The sequence below is a fragment of the Cetorhinus maximus genome, chromosome 1, assembly GCF_964194155.1.
Source record: "Cetorhinus maximus chromosome 1, sCetMax3.hap1.1, whole genome shotgun sequence".
In the NCBI taxonomy this organism is placed as follows: Eukaryota; Metazoa; Chordata; class Chondrichthyes; order Lamniformes; family Cetorhinidae; genus Cetorhinus; species Cetorhinus maximus.
Window position 1 is genome coordinate 234,738,523 of NC_135879.1, and position 9,349 is coordinate 234,747,871.

The following is a 9,349-nucleotide window of genomic DNA, read 5'->3' on the forward strand; positions in this document are numbered from 1 at the left end:
GGGCAACTGTTCCCCTTAGTTGAAGGGTCAGTCACAAGGGGGCATAAGTTCAAGGTGAGGGGCAGGAGGTTTAGGGGGGATGTGAGGAAAGACTTTTTTACCCAGAGGGTGGTGACGGTCTGGAATGCACTGCCTGGGAGGGTGGTGGAGGCGAGTTACCTCACACCCTTTAAAAAGTACCTGGATGAGCACTTGGCACATCATAACATTCAAGGCTATGGGCCAAGTGCTGGTAAAATGGGATTAGGTGGGTAGGTCAGGTGTTTCTCACGTGTCAGTGCAAACTCGATGGGCCGAAGGGCCTCTTCTGCACTGTGTGATTCTGTGATTCTGTGTGATTCTGTGATTTAAAGAGAAGTTAGAGAAATGAATAGAAGGATATGATAAGTTTTGATGGTGTAAGGTGGGTGGAAGCTTGTGTAGGGCACTAACACTGTTGGAGCTGGCGCAAAGCCCATATCCACGGCTCAGATGGTGGGATTTGGGTCTCCGGGCGGCAGGTACCGAGGAGGGAGGTTGCAGGAGTGGGAATTTCGGGATGGAGCCTGGGCCTGGGCAGGCGCTGGTCTCAGTTTGTAACAAGAGAAAAACCGCCCCCCAGACACTGAGGGATGTTTAAATAGTGTTTGTGGATCAGCGATGGAGCCGAGTTGACAGGATCACTTGGAAGGGGTGACAAAGGAGCAAGACACCTGAGGAGTGAGGGGCTTCCGGGGCAGGGCAGTGAAAGAATTAAAAAAGTGGGGGCGTGAGGGGATTGGAGATGAGGCAGGGTTGGTGGGGGAGGCAGGGTCCCCCGGACAGGGGGGTGAGGGTGGAGGCAGGATTTATTGCCCATCCCTAATTGCCCTTCAGAAGGTGGTGGAGGGCTGCTTTCTTGAACCACTGCAGTCATTGTGTCCAAACCTGGGCACCACACTTTAGGGAGGATGTCAAGGCCTTTGAGAGGGTGCAAGGGAGATTTACCAGAATGGTACCGGGGTTGGGGTGGGTTCAGTTAATGTGGAGAGGCTGGAGAAGCTGCGATTGTTCTCCTCATACCAGAGAAGGTTAAGGGGGAGATTTAACAGAGGTGTTTGAAATTATGAAGGGCTTTGATAGGGTAAAAAGGGAGAAACTGTTTCAGTGGCAGGAGGGTCAGTAACCAATGGGCATTTGTTTAAAATAATTGGCAAAAGAACTGGAGGGGAATTGAGAAATCTGTTCACTTGTGTGGAATTGCTCTGATCTGGAGTGCATTGCTTGAAATGGAGGCAGAATCAAATTCTATAGGAATTTTCAAGAGGCAATTGGATATATACTATAAGACTAATTTGCAGGGTTATGGGAAAAAGCTGGGGTGTGACTTTAAAGGAGTTGATACAGAGATAATGGACCAAATGGCTTCCTGTACTGTGTTCTGCTGATTCTCAGATAGATTTTTGTTAGACATGGGAGTCAGGGGTTATGGGAGGGAGACAGGCAAGTGGAGTTGAGACCACAACCAGATCAGCCATGACCTTATTGAATGGCAGAGCAAGCTCGCGGGGCTAAATGGCCTACTCCTGCTTCTAGGTCCTATAATCCTAAACCGGCTGGGTCAAATGGCCTGCTTTTGGACTGTAAATTCGACTTAGTACAATACAATTCTAAGTAAAATTCAGTGTTAGCTCAGTGTGAGTTGCTCTGGGAAGTCATTTCTTGATACTATGTCACCAGTAGTGAGTGCGGTCATTGAGTCAGGGTTACAGATTGTAGCCTTGATTTTCCATCTTGTGCTCACCCTCAGTGAGACTTAGCACTAGAATTGTAGCCTGGCAAAACTTCTCCCCCACCTCAATTGCGTCCCATAATGTAAAAGCAACTTGGGTCTAGAGGTGGAATCCAATTTGACATCAGAACATGGCAAAATGAGATTTCCTAGAGAAAAGAATCTTACTTTGGAGTTAGTTAAGCCAGATCTACATGATTGGTGCTGTGGGAAGTGGAGACTAGTCTTGAACAATGCTGAACCTGTAATGTGAATGCTCCCTCAAACCTTAAAACCTCCTTGCGATTTATTTTTCAGTCAAGCTTGAGCTGTATTTAATCCTCTAACTAGAGTTGTCAAGCTTCCTGTGACTCCAGGGGTTAAATCACCAGGACAATGCTGCGAGCAAATCCAGGAGAAAAATTGTCCGAACGTATTTTAAAATTTTGTTTCTCAACATTTTTGGTTTTTTTTGTTATCAACGTAGTAGAAATGGAGAAAAAGGTTGTTCGGCCGACAGTCACCCATCATCCAATTTGGTAACGTTGAGAAGGTTTGCTTCCCAATTGGTGCAGAAAGGTGTTGGTCTGCAAGGATGGGCATGCCAGGAGACCAAGGTGGGTCCGTGGGGTGGTGGGGGGGGGAGAGTGGCCAGAGGTCCAGTGATGCAATCTCCTGGAATATGTCCAACTGGCGTTGACTACCCTACCTTAAACTTGCTAAGGAAAAGAGGCCTAAAATTCCTACAAGGATGTGACCTAATCAGGGTGGGAACAGGAAAAGACACTGCTTACACTCAGCCGCAGGTTGGTGAGGGGGGAAACATGCCATCCTTTATGTCATTAGCAACACTGGGTGCAAGGGATCCTTGTGGATCAATCGTTGTTCAGGGCCTTGTTAGGGAAAGCTCTTAAATTTTAAAAGATCCCTTCCAGCAAAGTAGAGCAAACCACTTCATTTGAAAAATTGGCAGAATTTAGAACTGGTCAATTAATGTCAGATCAGTAGAGGAGGCGCCAATTTCTTCAAAGTTGAGTTATCATGCTTGAATGGTTTCTTAAGCCTCATTAAACATCATCATAAATCCTTGGCAATCCTCTTCATGTCATTAAACCATTTTTTCTGGGATGTAGCCAGCTGTTTTATTTATGAGAGATCACACTCTATTACTTGCTAATCTCCCTCGAGCTTTGTAACATGTTCTGATTAACAACCATCCCACATCTGGGTAATCTTCTCTCAGTATCTGCTACATGGCTAAGTTGCCATTCAATGATAAGAATGGATTTCACGTTCTACTGAAGTAACAGCCCCCAGTCTGGGCATTACTACTCTATTTACTGCACTGCCATTGCCATGGAAGAGATGTGTAGTGATTTTGGATGAGGGACAAATGGCCTGGACACCAGGAGAACATCCAATGCTGTTTGGGATCTTTAACACCCCTTGAACAGATGGACATTTTTAAGTCCTTTGAAGGTCTTCCAGTGAAAAATCAAATCTTGGAGAAAGAGTACGGAGCAATAGTGGTTATTCTATCACTACACTGCCAATTCTGTGATCATGTTATCCTTAAGCAGAATTCCAGATGGATTTGCAAATGGAATAGAGGCTATTTTGCAACAGAAATCCCATTGAGGGCCACAGAAGGAAAATGTTCAGATATTGTCTTCCCCAAACCAAGGCTGACACTCGGTGCAATATAATTAGGCACAAGATAGGGTTTATTGAAAAAAAATATTTCCCTATTTATATGAAATTATAAACTATTGGTTCTACTGAAATAATATTGATAAATTGTCCCAAAGTATATCAGATTTTTGCATGGTCTCTGTAAAATATGAAATATATCAGAGAGAAATCTGTTATTGGCAAATGCCCTGTCATGAGTTCCTGTTTCAGGATGCTAGATCTAGTAAAAGTTTCCGGACAGGAACAGAATCGTAGAAGCTTACAGCAGAAAAGGAAGCCATTCAGCCCGTCATGCCTGTGCCAGCTCTATGAAAGAGCTGTCCAATTTAGTCCCGTGAAGAATGAAGACGCATGCTGGTGAAATTTTACAAAACATTTCAGACTGTGGATTAGTGACAGGAGATAAAGACAAAAACATGCTTCAAAAGACAGGCCTGTCTGCTCATCATGAAAGATCCTGTATTTATTCAGTGTCTTTTACATCCTCAGGATGCCAAAAAAGCACTTTAGATCCAAAGAATTACTTTTGTAGTGTAGTTACTGCTGGAAATGCAACAGTCAGCTTACAGCACAGCGATAACACAAGAGGGTGGATGATCAGTTAAACTGTTTTATTTTTAGGCGGTGTTGGTTGAGAGATGAACTAAGAGACTAGAAAAACAACCCCTGCTGCTCTTCAAATATTTACATCCGCCTGAAGAGGCAGACAGACCTTTGACTGACCACTTAATCCAAATTTTGGCACCTCCAACAGTGCTACACTGAAACGTCAGACTAGATTATATGCAGTGAGGCTGAAACACACTATTTCCTGATTTAAAGATAAGAGTGTGCTCGCTGTACCAAGGCTGACACTTGCAGTAGTGTATTTAGAGATGGCCAAATTTTAAAAAAGAACCTCAAAGCTGGATAGAAGATTGATACCATTTTGCACCAAAGGCAGTTCAAGATGGGCGCCTATTAAAATGCACTTGTTTTTGTGATTCCTACTTAGATGTATTCTGGGATGTTAGTCAAAATATATTCAGGACTCCAAGGGATTTGACAATGTTGAGGGTGAGCTAGACAAAGTATATGGTGGCCATTCTTGAAAGCATCTATGACAGAGCAGTTTACTTCACCATCGCCACTTGAACCAATTTTCCCTATCACTTGCTGCAGCATGTGTTGTTTGACAGCACCTCCTCCCCATAACATCTACCCATAAGATATAGTAATATTATGGGAATCATAAAATCATAGAATTATAGAATGGTTACACCACAGAAGGGGGCCATTTAGCCCTTCGTGTCAGTGCTACCTCTCTGAAGGAGCAATTCACCTAGTTCCCCTCCTTCTCCCTGAAGCCCTGCATGTTCTTCCTTTTCCGATAACAAGACAATTTCCTCTTGAATGCCTCAATTGAACCTGTCTCCACCACACTCGCAGGCAGTGCATTCCAGGTCTGAAACACTCGCTGTGTGAAGAAGTTTTCCCTCATGTCTCCATTGCTTCATTGGTCAATTACTTTAAATCTGTGCCGTCTGGTACCTAAACCTTCCACAAATGGGAACGGTTTCTCCCTATCTACTCCGTCCAGACCCCTCATAATTTTGAAGACCTTTATCAAATCTACTCTCAGCCTTCTCTTCTCCAAGGAGAACAGGCCAAACTTTCTGGTCTCTCTGTGTAACTGAAGTTTCTCATCACTAAAGTCATTCTAATGAATCTTTTCTGCACTCTCTCTAATGTCTTCACATCCTTCCTAAGGTGTGGTGTCCAGAACTGGAAGCAGTACTCCAACTGAAACTGAACTCTGTACAAGTTTAACAGAACTACCATCACCCCACCTCCAAGTTTCTGATCGAGTCACATTTCCATACCGATCTCCGTTCCTTCTTTGTCATTGAGTCGACATCTTGCAGTTCCCTACCTCAGCATTGTGAGAGGCAGACCTCCATAAGGGCTGCAGCCATTCAAGGATAAAAGCAGCTAAGGATGGACAATAAATGTGGCTTTTCCATCATTCCCCACCGGAGCCAGCAATATAAGACACTCAGCAATAAATCCAATATGGATTTCAAGAGAAACTCTTTACCTTTTTTAAAATTCATTCATGGGATGTGGGCATCACTGGCTAGGCCAGCATTTATTGCCCATCCCTAATGGTCCTTGAGAAGCTGGTGCTGAGCTGCCATCTTGAACCGCTGCAGTCCATGTGGTGTAGGTACACCCACAGTACTGTTAGGGAGGGAGTTCCAGGATTTTGGCCCAGCGGCAGTGAAGGAATGGTGACATAGTTCCAAGTCAGGATGGTGAGTGACTTGGAGGGGAACTTCCAGGTGGCGGTGTTCCCATGTATCTGCTGCCCTTGTCCTTCTAGGCGGTAGTGGTCGTGGGTTTGGAAGGGGCTGTCTAAGGAGGCCTGATAAGTTGTTGCAGTGCATCTTGTAGATGGTACGCACTGCTGCCACTGTGTGTCAGTGGTGGAGGGAGTGATTACTTATGGATGTGGTGCCAATCAAGTGGACTACTTTGTCCTGGATGGTGTCAAGCTTCTTGAGTGTTGTGGGAGCTGCACCCACAGCATGTTTAGAATATGGAAGTTGCTACCACAATGAATAAATACATTCAAGGGGAACCCAGGTCAGTCTATGCGGGAAAAGCAATGGAAGGAAATGTTAATGGAGTGAGACGAAGACAGATGGAATGAGATGTGTGTGGAACATAAGCACTGGCACAGATCTGTTGGACTGAATGGCCTGTTCCTATGCTGTAAATACTACATAATTCCAAGAAAATTAACAAAATGCACAATAATCACAAGCCACAAAACGTTTACTTCAGCATGAGCTTTTACCAGAGAATATCGGTGAGAGAAACATTGGAAAGATCCTTCTTTCAGAATTCAGAGAAGACAAAGGCTATATTCATAGATAAAGGACATAGCCCTGAAAAGACAAATGTGAGTTCACTCTAACAATGGCTTCAGAATCACTTCAGTTCTCTCCCTTTCACGTGCAACTCTTGTCAGTGCTGGTCCAAATTGTTAACTTGGGTTATGTGTCCGTTTGCTGTTGAGTGCAACCCTCCATTTCTTCAGCAGGTCAATGTGAGCATAGCCCAATGGAGCATAGACCAGGCAGATTGTGCTTCTGCCTCGAGGGTGAAGACTTTGAAACCAAATCGATCTACGAAGGAGCATAGGTACGTTTAGAGTGGAGTCAGGCTCAGCTCTCCTTGACTACAACAATTCTTTAAGCGTTTCTTTGTTGAAGCAATTCAATTTTGTAACTGTGTGAAAGAGATTCATTAAAAACATTACTAAGAAAAAATTATCAGAATGAACAATCAAAGCGTAACAGAGATACCTTCACATATGACAGAGCTTATTGACTGAGAGCATCAGAACACACTCTGAGGGCTGGATATTACCTGCCCCACTGGGCGTGTTTTTGGTGGAGGGGGGGGCACATAAAATAGGGCGGGTGCCCAGCCAACCACCTTCCTGCCCACCCCCGAGCTCAACCCCATAACACAATAGGTGGGCAGGCACCAAAACTGGCATCCCACTGGCCATATGTAAATAAATAATCAAGGGTCAAGTGAGCTTGTTAACAAGCCAATTGAACCTGATAATTCTCTGTCCACACCATAATATGGTTGGCATTGGCAGTTGCGTGGGAGTGAGTAGGCAATTTTTGTAAAAAAAAGCTTTTAAAAGGATAGGTGGGAAAGGGGAGGATGTAGTTACTAGCTTTGGGGGAGGGGGAGATTTTTGCACAGAGTGGGATAGCCCCCTCCCCACCTAAGATAGTACCCCTCTTTCTTCCTAAACGCCTGCTCACCAAAACCCACCAACCCCAACACCCCTCCCTAAGCTGGCTGAACCCACCCCGCCCAATACCCCAGACTCACCTCGCTCCGGGATCCATTTGGCCTTATTCTTGGGCCTGGTTGCCGTTCTGGCACTGGCCGACAGTGAGCTCTTGGTGCAGCCGGGACTGCTGGAGTTGCCGGCCAATCGGACACCCTTGCCAATGAGTGGAAAAGTCCCACTGTGAACCAGTTTAGCCCGCCTGCAGCATATTATGACCGAGGGGTGGGCTTGCTCGGAGCGAGTTGGCTTCCAGTCGATTTTCCTTTCTGGTGGGTTGGGGGGTGATGAGTTGGGGGCGTGGGGGAGGTGGGAACGAGCTGCCCACCCCGTGTGAAATTCAGCCCAGCATTCACACAGGGAATTGTAACCTGGAGGAGCCATGGGCATGGGCATGGGCATGGGTGCGGGGAAGGGGTGGATGGGGATCAAAACTGGGAAAACTATCATTCGTTAGGAAGCTTGACTTCTGGGTTTAACTGAAGTGCGTAAGGCTGGTTGCACGCACACCCCTCAGAAAAGGCCATTTTCCTATTAGCATACATTACGGAATTATTTCAACCGACTTTTAAATTTAATGGCGCATGCTAGCCTTCCTGAGGCTCACCAGTGAAAGCAAGGTGAGCAAGTGAGGGCGTTAAATCTTATGGAAATACTTCAACAAACACTCGCTATACTCAAAGCTACTTTTGTGCTTGCTCTTGGGAAAGACTTTGTTCATAGTACTTTTGCTGGGAGGTTACTTATTCCACTTTGGAGAGTTTGTCAATTGCAGCAGGATGGGTGACACTATGACTGCCTTAGCTTGCACTTTGGATGAGGACCAATATGACTGACAGCAGCATCAGCACCTGCCTGCTGTTCAGAGACCTGCAGCTGAGAGGGCAGCAGCAAAGCGGGGAACTGAAGAGAGAGCAGTGGGAGAACGGAGAGCGGCAGGGGAGGCAGTTCCAGAGAGGGGAGGGGAAGAAAAGCACGGAGCAGGGAGGGGAGTAGCAGAGAGAGGGAGTGGCAGAGAGAGGAGCAGCAGAGAGAGGAGCTGAAGGGAGGAGAGCAGCAGAATGGTGGTGGAAGAGAGGAGAACAGCAAAGAGGGGAGTGACAGAGAGAGGAACGGCAGTGAGAGGAACTGAAGAGAGGGGAGCAGCAGAGAGTGGTGCAGTAGCAGCTCACAGGGGACACTACCCTTGACGCAGGGCCTACAGACAGAGACATGTTTGAACAACAGTGCCTCACGGGTCTTAGGTTGTCAAATCAGGTAGTGACAGACACCTGCATCATGTGAGAGAAAACCTGCTCACAAATCCAGGATCTCAGCACACAAATGTGTAAGATAGGTTTCTGGTGGCTTGTTTGCCAGGGTCTGCAATTATGCCAACTTTGCCTGCGACGACGCCCAGTCTGCGTAAGTGGGCACTTGTGCTTTGCACTCTGACTGGCTTCCCACAGGTGCATGGTACCATCGACTGCACATGTGGCAACCTGAGCAATCCTATATCACCCGGGAGTGTTCCTCAGCCGTAAGGGCTTCTGCTCCCTCAGTGTACGGCTGGCATGCAACTACACGAAAATATTCTGCAGGAATGCGGGCAAGGTTTCCAGAGATCTGCGCCTCCTGTGGCTGTGGGGCCTGCACGTAGAGTTAAGGGGTGGCTGATAGGCGTTGAGGAGTGTTCATTACAAATTTGGCTGATGACATTCATCGAAAACCCAACAAACGAAGCCCGGCAATACTAGAGTGAATGTCGGATGACCACTAGACGTGTGATCAGACAAGCCATCGGCGTGCTGAAAATACACTTTAAGTGTCAGATAAACCTGTATAGTTCCTCCAGTGTGCACCAGCCAAGCTCTCTAGAATAGCCAAGGTTTGATGCACTCAGCACAACGTTGCATAGGAGCAAGGTTGAGACCAACAGGATTTAAGATAACCTACTCATCTATAGAAATAACTAGAGGTTAAGATTTGACTTAATCTCATGCGATTAAAGGTTCTTATTTTTATTTATCGATTGTTTGTAGATTTTTACATCGCCAGAAATAATGAAATGGTTCAAGGCTGTTCATTCTCAG